This window comes from Vombatus ursinus, unplaced genomic scaffold (assembly GCF_900497805.2).
Source record: "Vombatus ursinus unplaced genomic scaffold, bare-nosed wombat genome assembly UNPS02014848.1, whole genome shotgun sequence".
NCBI lineage: Eukaryota > Metazoa > Chordata > Mammalia > Diprotodontia > Vombatidae > Vombatus > Vombatus ursinus.
In genome coordinates, this window is record NW_020954626.1 from 6,832,233 (window position 1) to 6,848,824 (window position 16,592).

The window sequence follows — 16,592 nt, forward strand, 5'->3', positions numbered from 1 at the left end:
GGAAGAGACTGATGATTTGAGAGAAGGAGAATGACCCAGGATTTACTCTACTGAAGTCAGGAGAAGTAGGGTCAAAAGCACCTCTAGAGGGCTTACCCTGAAAAGGAGAATGGTGGGGAAAGAGGAGAGAGTGGCCTGAGAAAGCACCAAGGGGTAGAAGTCAGGTCTTCATGAGGGCAAAAAATCAGCACAGAAGAGGTGAGGCATAGAGAGAAGTAGAATAAGAGGTTCTGGTCTCTTACATGGAAAATATATCAGTTTCTAATTGGGGGAAGTGGATCCCTTGTGGGTAATTTCAAGATCTAGTGTGTGACCATCCCTACATATGTAGCTGAGGTAGAGTGATAGAGTAAAGTAGGAGGAAATGAGAAATTAGGGAATTATGGAAAGATAAAATCTCACTCTATCTTGTTTTCCTGAGGGCTGAGCTAGTACCAAGGATAGAAGTTAGAGGGAAATAAATTTCTGCTTAACTCTACAACAATTGAAGCTGTTCAAAAATGGAAAAAGCTGTCTGTGGATTAATGAGAGATCCAGAAGTCATTAAAAGTGTTAAAAAAAAATGATAACTCCTCTACCATATACCTGAAAAATGGGATTCCTGCATTAGATGTAAGAATGTACTAAATTTTTGCTCACAGGTCTCTTTTAACCATTAAGCCAAATTTTGTATGCTTGTTACATCAAATATAAAAAGTACTTCCCATGTTTGCCACTATAAGGTTTAATAGCATTTTTTTTCCAAGAATTAAGTACACAGGTTCTTCTAAATTAACTTTGTATATAAAAGGAGTCTATTTAAAAATTTTTTTTTTCCCTATGCCCCAGAAATCAAGACCTCTAGGTTATCCCCTAATATACAAGGAAAATCTATGATATTTACCTACAAATGTTTCTCCCTGAACTAAACCTTATTTTAATGTAAAAAGAACATATGAATTCAGAAACCAATGCGCAGGAAATGAGTGAATTAAAGGGACTAGAAATTACTATCACTAAAAAACAAACACATATAAATACACTTGTTTTCTTGCTTGCTCTTCCCTGTACAAAATAACAATTCTAATCTCAACAAATCAGAGATGGATTCATTGTTACCTGATATGATGGGACCCTCATCATTCCTGAATAACTACATTTTACTATGAAAAAGAACAGATTTCCATAACCTCATCTTCTAGAATACAGGTATGATGGAGAAGAATAGGAGCATTATTCTCTTACATGGCTAAAATTCTGTTCTAAAGTAAACAATAGGTTGTCAGCAGAGGCCCCAGAAGGACTCAGAAGGAAAATGGATATATGTTAACATCTTATTATGTGATTCAATGAATAACATCACTTGACATTTTCACCCTTTAAATTTTCCTACCCACAGCATTCTATCTAAACCTCAGTCAAAATAAAAGGCTTTGCAGAGATTGCCCAAAAATCAAATAAAAATGTTTCTTTGAAAAAAAGACTTCCTGGGAGGAAAGGAAAAGGATTTTTCAATCTTGTGAAATAGTAAAGCAATACATACAAATAACTATAGTCTGTTACAAATTCTCTAAATTAGCCTATCCTGTTTTGGAATAAGAATACTACATAATCTATGGACAGAATCAATGAAAACTAATAAGCAAAGGTTTCTTGCCTAACACTTTTCTTCATTGTAGGAGAGCCACAAAGGGGCCTATATAGAAATGTGTTTATAGAGAAAAGAGCAGAGTATAGATAAAGTACTAGACCTTTTACAACCTAGCTTTGACACTTAAAACCTAGCTTTAATTTAACCCACAAATAAATTTAAACCATAAGTTGTCATATGAATGCTATCTGAAGTAACTGCTTTGAAGTTAACCTGAGAAGTAGAAGTCTAGTTTTGAGAACAATCCATCCATAAAGATGTGCTTCTTAAAAAGCTAACATTTTTACAGTACAGTATTCCTCAAATTGTCATTTTTTCATACCTTCTCCTTGATATTCTCTTTCTTTAGATTTTCCTGATAATGCTCTCTCCTGGTTCTCTTCTCTTCCTGTCAGTCCCATCTAATGGATCTTCATTCAGGTCAAGTCCACTCACCATTAGGTTTCACCCAAATCTCAGTCCTAGGCCCTCTTTTATTTTCTCTCTATACTATTACATCAGCTCCCATGGATTCAATTATCATTTCTATGCTGACGATTCTCAGATCTATTTGACCAGCCCTAACCTCTTTCCTGACCTCCAGTCTCACATCTCCAAATGCTAATTGCACATCTCAAACTGAAGGTCTCACAGACATTTTAAATTCAACATGTTAAAACTGACTTACTATCCTTTCCCTTACACTTTCCCTTCTTTCTTAACTTCCTTATTACTGTCAAAGACACCACTATCTTCCCAGTCACTCGGGCTTGTAACCTAAGTGTCGTCCTTGACTCATCATTCTTGCTCCCCCATATCCAACCACTTGCCAAATCCCATTAATTCTGCCTTCACAATATCAGTCATACATTCCCCGTTTTCTCCTCTGACCAGCACCCTGATGTAGCTTTCATCTCATGCCTGAACTATTCAAACAGCCTGCTTGTTAGGCTCCCTGACTTAAGTCTCTTCCTATTCCAGATCATCCTTCATTCAGCTATCAAAATCACCTTAAAATGCAGGTCTGCGTGTGTGTCACTTCGTTATTCAATAAACTTCCTGTTTTATCTCCAGTATCAAATATAAAATCCTCCATTTGGCTTTTGAAGTCCTTTATGATATGGTCCCTTCCTACCTTTCCAGTCTTCTTTCACCTTACTCTCTTCCACGTATTCTATAATCTGGTGACTCTGGCCTCCTTGCAGTTCACATTCCATCCCTCAGCTCCATATATTTTCAGTGGCTGTTTCCCATCCCTTGGAATTCTTTCCCTCCTTATCTTTACCTCCTGGCTTCCCTGGCTTCCTTCAAGTTCCACCTAAAATACTACTTTCTGCCAGATGCATTCCTGATCCTCCTTAATCTTAGTGCCTTCCCTGAAATTAACTCCAATTTATCTGGTATGTATCTTCTTTGCACATAATTGGTTGTATGTTATCTTCTCCATTAGGTAAGCTCCTTAAAAGGGAATGTCTTTTGCCTTTCTTTGTATCCCCAGAGCTTAGGAATGTCTGGCATATAGCAGAAACTTAACATATGCTTGTTGACTTAAAACTGAATACTGCAAAATCATAATGACCGAACTTAGCCCCAAAGAAGAAGTCTAAGAAGGAACTTACCTTGTTCCTTCATAGAGGTGTGGGAAGATGATGGGGGGAGGGGAAGGTAATAGATGTGAAACACTACATATAATGTAAATTTTTTTCAATATGCCTGCTCGTTTTGCTGAACTGTTCCCCTCCCCACTTTTGTCTGTTCTAAGGGGTAGATCTTTGGAAAGGAGAGAAGGGAGGTGCATTAGGAAATGTAAGTAATGTAAAAACAAAGTATAATAATTAATTTTTTACAAGAGTAGTCAGTAACTAGAAGAGATTTCAAGTGATTAAAAGATACCATCATAATATAGTTAACCGATTCAAGGTTAACTCAATAAATACTGAATCGAAAATACTGGCTTTCTCCCATTGATATGTAATGTCACCTACTTGAAAAATAAATAAATCAATTCTATCAAGTCTTATAAAGAGCAATGGTATATATCAAAAAATATCATTTTTGAAATAAATAGCAGATGACTTATGTTTAAAGACTTTTCCCCAAAAGACTACAGAAACATATTAAAATGTCGTTTTTAGTTCAACTAGAAACCTAAAGAAATAAATATTTCTCTAGTCTATCTCTTTCAGACTTGGTATGGTGTTCCCACCCTGCTGAAAGGTAGGCTGATGGAGAACAAAGACCTTTCTTATCGAAATTAAGTATTGCAACCAAACTTAAAAGAAAGAGTACTTCAAGTCTGGTTAAGATCATGGCCTCTTCCCCCCTCTCCCCACCTGAAGTGATTGAGCTATAGACCCATCAGGACAGTGCCTGGGACATAGTAGGAGTTTAATAAATGTTTCTTGAATGACTTAGTGAGAACAGGGACAGTTTCACTTCAGTACCTGTAACAAAATAGGCACTTAATGCTTAGTGATTAATTTCCTCCAACTAGCGTAATTCAGGTGTTGCCAACTCAGCCTTCCCTGATCTCACTCCACCTAAAAAAGCACAAACAAAAATACACAAAATAATCTCTTTAAATTTCTTCTAATATTTTGTTAGGACTTTTCCTTTGACACTTATAACTATCTGTGTACATGTTTTTCCCCTTCCTAGTTTCCAGAGGGCAATGGCTATGTCTCCCAACTCTCTCTCCTTGGGGCCTAACTGCATTGAACAGGTTCTTAAAGATTTATTGACCTGATACTAACAAGTCAGTACTAGATGACTCAGTAGATACAGCTTGGGACTTGGAGTCTGAATGACCTGACTTCAAATTCTGCCTCAGACACTTACTAGCTATGGAACCCTGGGTCAAGTCACTTAACCTCGGTATCTTAGTTTCCTCATCTGGTAGTTATAGCATCAACATAGGCTGCTAAAAGGATCAAATGAGTTAACATATGTAAAGAGCTGAGAGAAATTATTATTTCCCTCTTACATTAATGACCAATTATTGAATTAGGACTGAAGTTTTTTTCCCCATTTTTTATGTCCTCATTCAGAAATCAGTCCTAGTAGGTTATTCAGGCAGCTTTTTTTTAAGTCAGAAAGGGCTGTGCAAAGTCACCAGCCTCACTCTATCCTCTGGAGCCATCTGGATCCAGTGCCAAGACACAGTCAGGATGACTGGAGATGGCCCCACATGCAGTAGGAGACCTTGGCCGTTTTGGACTCCCAAAGCAACTCCAGCCTTTAAAAACTAGGGCATTTGGACTCCTAATGCAACTCCAGCCTTTAAAAACTAGGCCATTTTTCTTCAGGCCAGATCAATCCATTGATTGGTTTTGCTGAACTTTTTTTTTTTTAATTTCTGGTTACAAGAGAAAGCTACCTAGGTTAGAGGAAGGCTATATGCAGAAATAAATGTGCTATAAAATCAGAAGCCATCAATTAAACTTTAAAAAAAAAATTAAGGGACTACAGAGGACACCAATCACTACTAAAAACAAAACAAAAAAGAGAGAAAAGAAAGTAGAGAGGCTGACTTCTGAGAAGATAGGAATGTGGGCCTATTAAGTATAAAAGTTCAGTTAAGTACTGTCTCCCATTCCATACCAGCATTCCCTTATTGTTAGTTTTCTTAAACCCCAATGTATTATTTTAACAAGTCAGTCCTCTCCTAGTTTCTAAAAAGAGATCCTAAGAAGACAAGCATAGCTGTAATTGTAATAGAAACAATGAAATCATTCTGCACAAAGATGATTTCGACATTCTAGTATGACTATATCATCTTGTGAAGAATAGTAATAGTTCATCCTAGTAATAAAGAGTTACATTTTTAAAATGGCAACTCCCTCAAAATAAGTAAAGTTTAAAAGAAGAAAATAATGCTAGAGTGAAAACGACTTAATTTGGGGAATTTTGTTTTACAGAGTCCACAGGATCATGTTATTACCCTGAACTTTTGCTTACAAATATATGTCATGAGAATGGCTGCAGAGAAAATTTATCCCTACAAGCAGAATGGGAAAGGGCTCCCAGTTACAGCATTAACTAGACTTATACTTGAAGTATTAAAGTGTGCCCTAAGGAAAAACTAGAACCTCAGGCCATTTTTTGTTTTTAAAATTGAAGGTGGAAGCTGCAATTCACATTTTTGTATGTAGAGAAAGAGAGACAGCAACAATGACATTCAATAGATGAACTCTTTTTAATTTTTGCTAAGGAGAGTTTAGTCAATACACAATTACTCCACATATTTGAGGTAATGAGATAGAGAAGAACAGCACCGTTCGTTTTCTTCTATGGTGTAACATCCTCCAAATTGAGAAACAGAAGCAACTATTGCCATATTTGAAGATAAAGTAATCCTTTCTGGTTTTCTCGCTCTATAAAAGCAACAATTAATAAGAATGTATATTCACACTAAGTGACAAAGTGTACCCAATATACTAAACTTAGAATTTGTTGGGTAGGTGCAGGGTTTTATTTAATTTTTGCATATCCCCCAATGCCTAGTACAGAGGAGTCAAAGAATTGTGAAATATCTTTTCTTTTTAAAAAGTGTATATGTTTGTATATAGAAAAGGATAAAGAACGCCAGCCATTCTTACTAAAATTCATTTCACTTTGCAGAAGGAATATGAAATGATCTTTCATGTAGAAACCTCTTTAAAATTATCATCTAATAATATAAACCTGATCACTATAAAGCCGCAAAACACTTCAAGATTTTCTACATTTTAATAAAGTATAATCTGCATTTATAACTTTTGTTTTACATATTTTTTGCAATCAAATGCTGAAATAAGAGCTAATAGGAATAAAGATATAAATGGAATTACCAAATGTAATTAACACAAAAGTCTAATTTCAAAAATATAAAAAACAAATAACACCCTATTCTTACTAACTACACTGTTTGATCTCATCAGACTTGAGCGACAAAAATAAACCCACCACAAACATTATACTGCAATTTTAAGACCTTTCTATTCAACACTATGAAATTCAAATCAACCAGTTAAGACAAGACTGTATTTCCTCTTTCTACTTAGGAGAGATAAAAGGTAAGCTAAGCTGTTTCAAGAAATTAAACAGACCTTAATTTTTCCCAAGAAATCTCTCGGCCAAAAGCTTTTACAATATGGTGTACGTGGCAAAAGTACTAGATTAGAAATTAAAGAATCTGGATTCCAACCCACGCTCTAACTTTTGCTATATGACTTTAGGCTAATCATTTAGCCTCTTTTCACTTTACTCATCTGTAAAAAGGCAGAATAACAGCACCTGCCTCATAGGATTGTAATGAAGAAAGAGAAAATATATGCAGAGTGCTTTATAAAGATTAAAACACTAAAAGTTTTAGCTAATATTGTTATGATATGGTTGGACTAAATAACTTTTAAATCTAAGATTCCAGGTCCTGTATCAAAAACAAACAGAATCAGAATCCAAGTTTCAAGAGCTTTTGTGATTTAAGGAAAAGTATTACCAAAAAAAAAAAAAAAATACACTGTTAAACTAAAGTCACTAAACATTTGATTATCCACTGCATCTCTAATACTGTTCGAAAATTACATTCAAAATTTAAAGAATTCCTTACAATTAGTTTTTAAAGACATTTAAAAGGTTCATTGTTATTTTCCTTTTGATCAAAGGCCTTCTCTGAAGGTGAGAAAGAGGTAGGCAACCTTATCTCATTGAAATCTACACTCAAAATATTAATTGTTTAAAATAATAACTGTGCAACCTTTTCAACTTAGTTACAATTGATAGAAGGTTCCCAGGAAGATAGGTCAAAAAGTAACAATTTCTACTTCAAAATGTAAACACTTTTTCCCACAATTCAGACTCTTAACAATTACTAGAAGATGAGTCTGCAATTTCTGCTTTAAACCACCCCAGGCTAACAGGCCTTTTAAAAATCCCATATCCAAAAACATTACCTGCGTAGTTTTCTATAACCAACTGGAAAGAACAAGCAGATGAAATGTCTATTGCCCAGATTCATTTGAGAGAACATCCTATAGAGTTTGCCCAACAGTATGTTTATCCGAGACAGATAACAGATGGAAAAGGTGCTGGTCTCAAAAGTTAAAAAGGGGCAGCTGCAGCTAGGTGGCACAATGGATAGAGCACTAGCCCTGGATTCAGGAGAACCCGAGTTCAAATTCGGCCTTAGACACATAACACTTACTAGCTATGTGGCCCTGGGCAAGTCACTTAACCCCAATTGCTTCACCAGGGGGAAAAAAAAAAGGGCAAAAAAAAAAGAGTGGAAAAGGGCAGCCTGGATTGCTTTGGGGCAGTTGCAGAACTCTTAGATAGTCCTTCTTTTTATACTAATATTTTACTAGTATTGTTATATGGCAGCATCAGGAAATCCCAAAATCTTCAAATAACTAAATAGGAATTTCACACAGACAACCATGGAAATGCACATAGTGAGGATAAGCCTATTGTAACATATAACCAACTATGAACTCTTAAGAGTAAAAGGTTTTAACAAGAAAGAAAGAACAACATGGAAAGGATGAACTGGTCACATGGCAAGAGCAAGAGATGACACATGGAAAGCCAGAGTGTTCTTACGGCAAGGAATCAAGGAATGCCTCCAAAATCTTAGATGTACTGATGAGGTCCAAGTACCAAAGTTGATGCAATCTTGCAGAAAGATAAATTTTCTGGTTATAGATTTCCTGAGAGGATGATCGAGGAGTCGTCAGTACAAGGTTACAAATATCAAACTATTTGAATACACCATCGCCAACTTAAACTGACATTTATATAACGCAGCAGGAACATCTTCTTTCAAACACACGGTTCTTCTATAATTTATCATGTCTATCAAATCATAAAAATAAGGACTTAAAAGCATGTACACTTAAATTATGTCATTCTTCGTAACAAAACTCATAGCAGAAATGGTTTAAAATTCTAAATAATGGCTTAAGCAACAAAACAGCAACTGAAAGGATAATATCCCCTTTCATTAACCAAGTCAGTCTGTGTTGATCACTATAGCCCATTAAACATTATCCCTATTTATGTTTATAATCAAATACTAACATCAAATACTACCAAAATGCACTAACTCTCAATGTTTACAAAATCCAATGCCTTATCAAATACAGGTAATCTTTTCAGGAAGATTAGAAGGTATATGTTTTGTCAATCTGTAAGCTGATCAACTAAGAATGAATTAAAGAAAAACCAAGCATGTAGGTCTTATCCAGATATACCAAACAAAGTAAGAGGAAAATAAGATCAGTTTCTACATATGTTAGAAGATATTATATTTACCTCCTGTTGTTTTTATATCTGTAGTCCAATTGCTCATTCCCAACTTCCAAAACACTGGTAAAATTTAGCAGCCAAATGAGTTCATTTACTTTGTCTTCTTATCTGCTAGGAAAATGAGCAAGAAGCTAAACAGCACAAGTGGTGTGCACTAATAACATAGTACAATGGTTTCCAGTCTGGGTTTCTCAAGATCTCTCTTCATCGAATTTTACTGAAAAGAACACTGTACTAAAAGATGGAAGATGGGTTCAGTCCTGCATTCTGACATTTACTAGCTTTGTAATGTTTAGCAAGTCTCTGAACCTGCCTCTTCATCTATAAAGTGGAGACAGGAATAATAAGCCTGAAGGGAGACAGAGTGAAAAGATCTGTCAGACGAGTAGGAAGAATTACTACAGAGCAGACTCCAGGGCTCTTTTAAGGTTTGTTACAAAGCATCCACCTTGCAGTGTTATTAAGGACCTCCGTATATATCTATAAGCTATTGTTAAAATTAAATACTGTTATGTGCAAGGATAAAAAGGTTAACACAATTCCTACCTATAAGACATATACAGAAATAAGCACAATATAAAGTAAAATGTGATCATAGCAAAGACAAGATTCAGATAAAAGTCTTCTAAGAAAATGTGAGGGAACACAATGAGAAATCCAAAAGAATCAAGAAACCTATCACCCAAAACTTAACAGAGAAGTAATGAATTTAAAATTCAGAAAGAGACAATCATTTTCAAACATGGCTAATATGGGTATTTGTTTTGTCATATTATGTACTGAATAATTTTTCTTTTAAATCTGCTCATTGTGGCATATAAGTGGAGAGACATAAATTAAAATTATACTTGTTTTACTTGAAAATAATAAACTATAAACCATTTTTAAAAAGAAAATGTGAGGGAGAGATCACAGTCAGCCAGGATGGAGGAGGTGGAAGCTTCATGAAGGAGATGGTATCTGGGCTGGGACTAGAAGGACCAAAACTTCAAAACATCTGGAGGTGGGTAAGGAGTAGATTCCAAGCAAGAGGAAAAAGCCGTCTTGAACTGTAAAGGCCAAGGGCACAGAATGGGAGAGCAGTTAGACCACAGAGTATCAATTCTTAATCTGAGATTCATGAAATTTGTTTTAAGAATATTTTTATTGCTGCATTTTAAAATTTAATTTAATTTTTTATTCAGCAAAACCTTGCCATTTCCCTCCCAACCACCACACCCCCCAAAGAGAATGAAAGAAAAACAAAATCACTGGTATAAATATATATAGTAGTCAAGCAAAACAAATTTCCACTCTGGACATTCTAATATTATGTATAGATACATATGATACGTGTATATATAAACACACACACACACACACACACACACACACACCCCTTTGTATATTTTTCATTTTGAACTCTTAGTCCATCAGAAGACGGATAGCATGTTTCATCATTAGCGGCTAGTCATTATGCTGATCAGAGTTCATGCGTATTTCAAAGATGTTTGTCTTTACAATATTTTTGTAATTATGGAAATGGTTCTCTTGGTTCTATTCACTTCACTATGCCATCAGTTTATTCAAGTCTTCCCAGGTTTCTCGGAAACCATCATTTCTCACACCACAACAGCATTCCATCATATTCGTATGCCGTAACTTGTTTGGCCATTCATTACTCAATGGACAGGCCCCCCCCGTCCCAGATTCCAATTCTTTGCCATGGCAAAAAAGGGCTATAAATATTTTTGTACATCCTTAAGAGTGTGGTTTGTTTAGGCCTAAACCTTCCCTTAATCTACCCTCTTTCTAATTCTCATCTCCTTTCTCCCATTTCTCTATTTCCGTGTTGAGTAAAAGGTATTTCTGTACCCAGCTATGTGAACTTTGACCACTTCATATGAGAAGGAGGTTCAAGTGTCACTGCCTTTTTGTTTGAATCCATGTCTTATGAGATAATTTTCCCAAACCTTCCTTCCCCTGCTCCCTCTTCATTTTTCCCCTCCCTTTCCATTCTTCTTTTAAGATTATCAAGACATAATAGAACTGCTCTTTATGGCTCCAGATGATGATAGGCTAACTGCATTTCAACATAATTGGTTTCCTTTGTAATCCTAAGTATTTTATTTTGCATTGAAAAACATTATTCTGTAAAAAGGTCCACAGCCTTTACTCAACTGCCAAAGAGGTCCATGACTTAAAAAAAAAAAAAGGTTTAAGAACCCCTGCCATTGTATGTATATAGCGACAGAGTGAAATGATTAGATTACTTTGAACACAGAATTTGAGGTACTGGTGGGAAATCCATATAGAGATGTCTAGTAAGTAGTTGGAAATGGTAAATAGGAGCTCAAGGGGAAAAACTGGTGTTGTATATATGTGTATAAGTGAAAAAAATAGATGAGATTATATAGAAAGAAGAGAAAAAAGGACCCAAGACAGAGCCCTGGCGCACACACATAACTGGAGAATGAGAGGAAGATGAAAAGTAGTTCACATAGTGTTAGAAACGTGATTTGAACCAAGATCCTGACTCTAGTGACTGCTTTTTCCACCACCCTAGGCTGCCTGTCCCTCTCCCTCAGCCATCTTTTCTAGTCAGTCCTTTCTCTCAACTAATACAGCATCTACTCTCATTACTTCTCTCCTAGACTATCACCAGTGGAAAGAACATTAAGGACCTGGGTTCAAATCCCCAGCTTTGCCAATTGCTGACTGTGACCCTGGGCAAGTCACTTAACTTCCCTGGGTCTCAGTTTCCTCATCTGTGAAATGAGGTTAAGGTCCTTTCTAGTTCTGAATCAATGAGATATGAAGATCGTTTTTTTGGTGGGGAGGGAGGAGGATAAGGCTGAGTGTGGAACGATGAGAGAGATGGAAAAATAAATGAATAATGGAATGAAATCAACAAGGAAAGGGGATCAAGAGATAAATTGAGGGGGTTAGCCTTGGCCAGGATGGGGCAACTCATCAGCTATCAAAAGTGATAATCCTAAATTGTAGCTCTGGTCATGTCACTTTCCTATTCAAAAAGCTCCACTGGCTCTCTCGTACCTCTTGGCCAAGGGATATAGTATTCTGACTTTTAAAGTCCCAGATTTATTGTATGTCATTCCCCTTCCTGCACACTACATTCCACCCAAAGACTATTGCTGTCTGTCACACATGCCATTCCATCTTCTATCCCCATCCCTTTGAACAGATTGTCCTCCATGACAGGAATATATTCCCACCTCACCTCAGTCTCTAAAAATCCCTAGCCAGCTTCAAAGCTCAGATAAATATAACCTACTGGAAACTTCTCTGGATCCTACAAGGCCCTCATCCCCCTACCTTCCTTCCCACCTCAGCTTCCAGTACCTCCCAACCACTAAGAACCAGAAGTACTTTAAATTTACTTTGTATTTTTAAGTAGTTTACCCCAAAAGAAAGTAAACTCCTAGAGGGCAGGGATTGTTTTGTTTTGCCTTTGTATCCCCAAGGATACAGGCAAAGTGCCAGAGCAGAGGTTTTTAAATTTTTTGAAGAGGTTCCTAAAATTTGTTGCCAAAGAGATTCAAGGTAGGACTAGCCCTAAGCAAATTTTGGAGAAAAGAATGTCCAAGTCTTCAATCTTCCTAGTCCTTCCTCTATGCCACCCTAATAAAAGAAAAAGATCAATCATTCAACAAGCATTTGTGTGCCAGGCTCTGTGATACTTAAAAAAGTAAAAAGAAATTCACTTCCTAAAGAGGGAAACAACATGCAAACAATTATGTACAAATAAGATAAGTTCAGGAAAAAGTTGGGGTTATCTCAAAGGGAATCAGGAAAGGTTTCAGGCAGAAGATGGGATTTTTCACTGCAACTGGCAGCTGGGGAAACCAGAAAAAGAAGAGGAGGAGGGAGAGAATTTCCAACATGAGACAGTCAGTGAAGATGCATGGAGTTGAGAGATGGAGTGTCACTGGCTTACATAGAATGGTAAGAAGAATAAACTGTAACGCCAAAAATGAACAAAGGGCTTTAAAGGCCAAACACTAGATTTTACTTTTGATCCCAGAGACAACAGGGAACCAGTGGAATTTATTGAATAGGTTAGTGACATGGTCAGACCTGAAATTTAGGAAAATCACTTTGACAGTTGAATGTAGCAATGGATTGGAGTGGGGAGAGAATTGAAACAGGTTGGCCAACTCTCAGGGTGAGTGGAACAGTCTGGCCATAAGTTTATGAGACCTTGCACCCAGGTGGTACTAGTGTCTGGACAGAGAAGGGGACATTTATGAGAGATGTTGTGAAGGTAGAATCAACAGAACAGGACAACAGATTGGATAAGGGAGGAGAGAGGGAGGGAGGGAGAGAGAGGGACAGAGAGAGAGAGGGAGAGACAGAGAGAGAATGTATGAGGAATTAAGGATGCAAACCTGGGTGAATGGAATAATGAGGTAAGAAAGTACAAAAGTCGTTTTGTGAAACCTTAAAGTGATACTTAGCACTCTCAGAGTCTTCCGTAGGAAATCTGAGTTAAACTCCCACAATAGCTAACATTTACATAAAAACCTTTCCTCACAAACTAACACTCAAGAGACTTTTGAGGGCCTGGTGGGGCTTCCCCAAGTCCCCTGAATTTGTACTATATATAGGCAGTTGTCTAGGGTGCCTAAAAGACTATTTGGTCTGGTTCTTACCTAGTCTAGCATCAAAAGTTTCTCCTACTTAATAAAATATATCTACTCATCCAACAAATATTGAATGCTTTCAGTGTGCTAGGTGCAGTAAGAGAAAAGATGCATAAATGAAAGATGAAAGAATATGGTCATCAACCTCAAAAAGCCCTAAGTTTAGGGGAAGAAATATGATGAGTGCACATCTCTGATAAAAGGTATTTTGTAAAAGTGCAATAGGGGAGTTATACATACAAAGGATAGCCATTAATGAACTCACTCAAACCTGAGTTCAAATTCCAGTTCTACTTACTTAGGACAAGTCACTTAACCTCTTTGGGTTGATCAGTTTTCTCAGGTGTAAAATAAGAGACAAGTTCTAGATGGCCTTTCAAAATCCCTTCTATGTCTAGATCTAATAGACTAGGAAACAAAGTCAGTCATCCAATAAACATTTATTAAGCACCTATTATATGCTAGGCTAGGGGGTGGGGAACCTGCGACCTCAAGGACACATGTGGCCCTCTAGGTCCTCAAGTTCCGCCCTTTGACTGAGCCCAAGTTTTACAGAACAAATCCTTTTATTAAGGGGATTTGTTCTGCTGTTCGGATACGGTCAAAGGGCCGCACTTGAGGACCTAGAGGGCCACATGTGTCCTTGAGGCCGCAGGTTCCCCACCCCTGTGCTAGGCACTGTGCTAACACCAGGGATACAAAAATAGACAAGGCAGTCCCTGACCTCAAGGAGCTCACAATTTAATACAGGAGAGAACAAGCAAACAAATATTTACAAACAAGCTACATTCAGGATAAATAGGAAATAATTCACAAAGAGAAGACACTAGAATCAAAGAGTGGTTGGGAAAGGCTTGAAGCCAGGAGGCAGAGAAGCAATTAGTTCTATCGAGGGGATTCAGGAAAGTCTATGGACATAGAATCATCATAGATCTACATCTGGAGGCCTAAGAAGGTTAAACTGACTTGCCCAAGGTCATATAGGTAACAAGCATCATCCTCTATGTTTCTTCCTTCATAGCCAAACTCCAAGAAAAAGCTGTCTACACTGAGTGCCTCCACTTTTTCACTTTCTACTGACTGCAACCCCTTACAATCTGGTTTACTTTCCCCACTAGATAAATGGGGATAGGATTCTCCAAGTTAACAAATCTCTCTAGACTGTTAAATTTAATGGTCTTGCCAGGCACGGTAGCATACCTGGACGTCCCACAGACTTCTCAAATTAGGCATGTCCAAAACATAACTTGCTGTTTTCTTCTCATCTCTTCCTCCAAACTTCCTTATTTCTGTTGAGGGCCCCACCCAACTTCCCATTACCCAGGTTCACTACTTGAGTATCACCCAAAACCCACTGATGTTAGCACAGTGCCTACTGTCTACTCACATACCACAACACCTTAATTCAGACCCTTTACTTCCTCTCTCTGAACTATTGCAATAGCCTCCTAATTGGTGGTGTCCTTGTCTCAAGTCTCTTCCTTCTTCAATCCATCCATCCATCACAAAGCTGCCAAATTTATATTCCTGAAGTGCAGGCTTGATCATGTCATGTCATTTCCCATTTTAATAAGTATCAGTGACTCCCATTTTAATAAGTATCAGTGACTCCCCATTACCTCTAGGATACAAAGTCCTCTGTGAGATTCTTGACAGCAGGGTCTATTTGCACCTTTTTTTTCATCCTCTGCGCATGGTGCCTGGCACTTAATAAATGCTTGCTGACTTGCTGACTTGGAAATGAAGGCTGGAGCCAGACTGTGAAATACCCTTCACAATCTGGATCCAACCAATTTTTCCAAGGTGATAACACTTTTATGCTCACTTCTGGCCCAACATTCTACTTGCAGTTTGCTGTACACCACATTTCCGGCTTCTTTGGTTTTGCACAGGCTAACTAACCTGTCCTGCCTAGAATGCTCTCCTCTCCTCACTTCTGACTCTTGACACCCCTTCCTCCCTCCCCCAGACTCAGTTCAAGGGCTGCCTCCTTGAGGAGGCCTTTCTTGGCTTCTCTAAGGCGTTACTTCCCCTCCCCCACTCACCTTGTATTTATGTTGCAAATACTCTGTTATTACTTATCACAGCCCAGGTATTCTCCTAGGAGAAAATAAGCACTTCGAAAGCACAGACAGTCTCCACTTTCGTATTTGTATCCCCAGAGCCTAGAGCCGTGAAGAGCACATAGCAGGAACTTAATAAATGCTTGAGTTTGATTGCTTCAAGGGAGAAACCCAACTTGGGGTGATGATGTACCGGGCTGGTACAAGGGCAAAGAGGGTGGGAATGCAGCCCAAGGCGAGCTCCCTACCCCTCGGGTCCTGAACATCCCTCAGAGCTCGGGCAGGGCTAGAGGCTCAATAGATAAATGGCTGGACTGACTGAAACCAAGGCAACGAGCGACCCTCCCACCCCCTCCTTCCCCGTCGGTTCCGATGTGAGCCCTCAGGTCCGGATGGAAGCGGCAGCCCCCATTCCACACTAAATTCGATCGTTATTACACGGTGCAGGGAATAGAAAAAACAAGCTTCACAAAGCAAATTCGATCTGCACGACCCGCGGGGTTGGTGGAGCGTTGGACTCCGCTCCATATGGATCCCACAGACTTCGTTCCAGCCTGCGGAAGGAAACCTGGCTGAAACCCCTTTCCTCTCTCCATAAGCTCAAGCCACACGCCCCCAGAGGGATCAAGAGACACCCGAAGAGTTGGCACACATCGATGCGCACAGCCCGGAGAAGCCCCGGACCCAAGCCCCGCAGCCCCTGGGCGAGCCGGGGCTGCAGCCCGAGCCGACCCCGGGCGCTGGGGAGGGTGCCTGCCTCAGGCAGAAGCAGTACCGGGAGCCTCCGGCAGAACCCAAACGTGACGCGACTCGTACCTGAAAGTGGCCAGAGCCACCTCCCGAAGCCCGCGCTGGCAGTCGTGCTGGCGACGATTCGAGGCTCAGGTCCCCAGTGACGCCTCTCATAAAAACAACAACCTGCTTCACAGGCTCCTGCTGCTGAGGCGACGAAGACGACCGGCGGTGGCACCGAAGGGCATGCTGGGACGTGTA

General features: G+C 38.6%; 1 protein-coding gene across 2 annotated transcripts in view; it reads right to left on the minus strand.

Annotated features, from left to right (window-relative positions):
* The window catches only part of CCPG1 (cell cycle progression 1), a 53,276-nt gene extending 36,696 nt beyond the window's left edge, over nt 1-16,580 (minus strand). The window contains exon 1 of one of the 2 annotated variants that reach the window (XM_027840887.1): nt 16,416-16,580. The gene's annotated coding sequence lies outside the window, so the exon portion shown is untranslated. Of the gene's footprint in view, nt 1-8,899; nt 9,002-16,415 lie in introns of those variants that run through there. The other variant, XM_027840888.1, reaches the window with a different exon arrangement.
* Between the last annotated feature and the right edge of the window lie 12 nt (nt 16,581-16,592).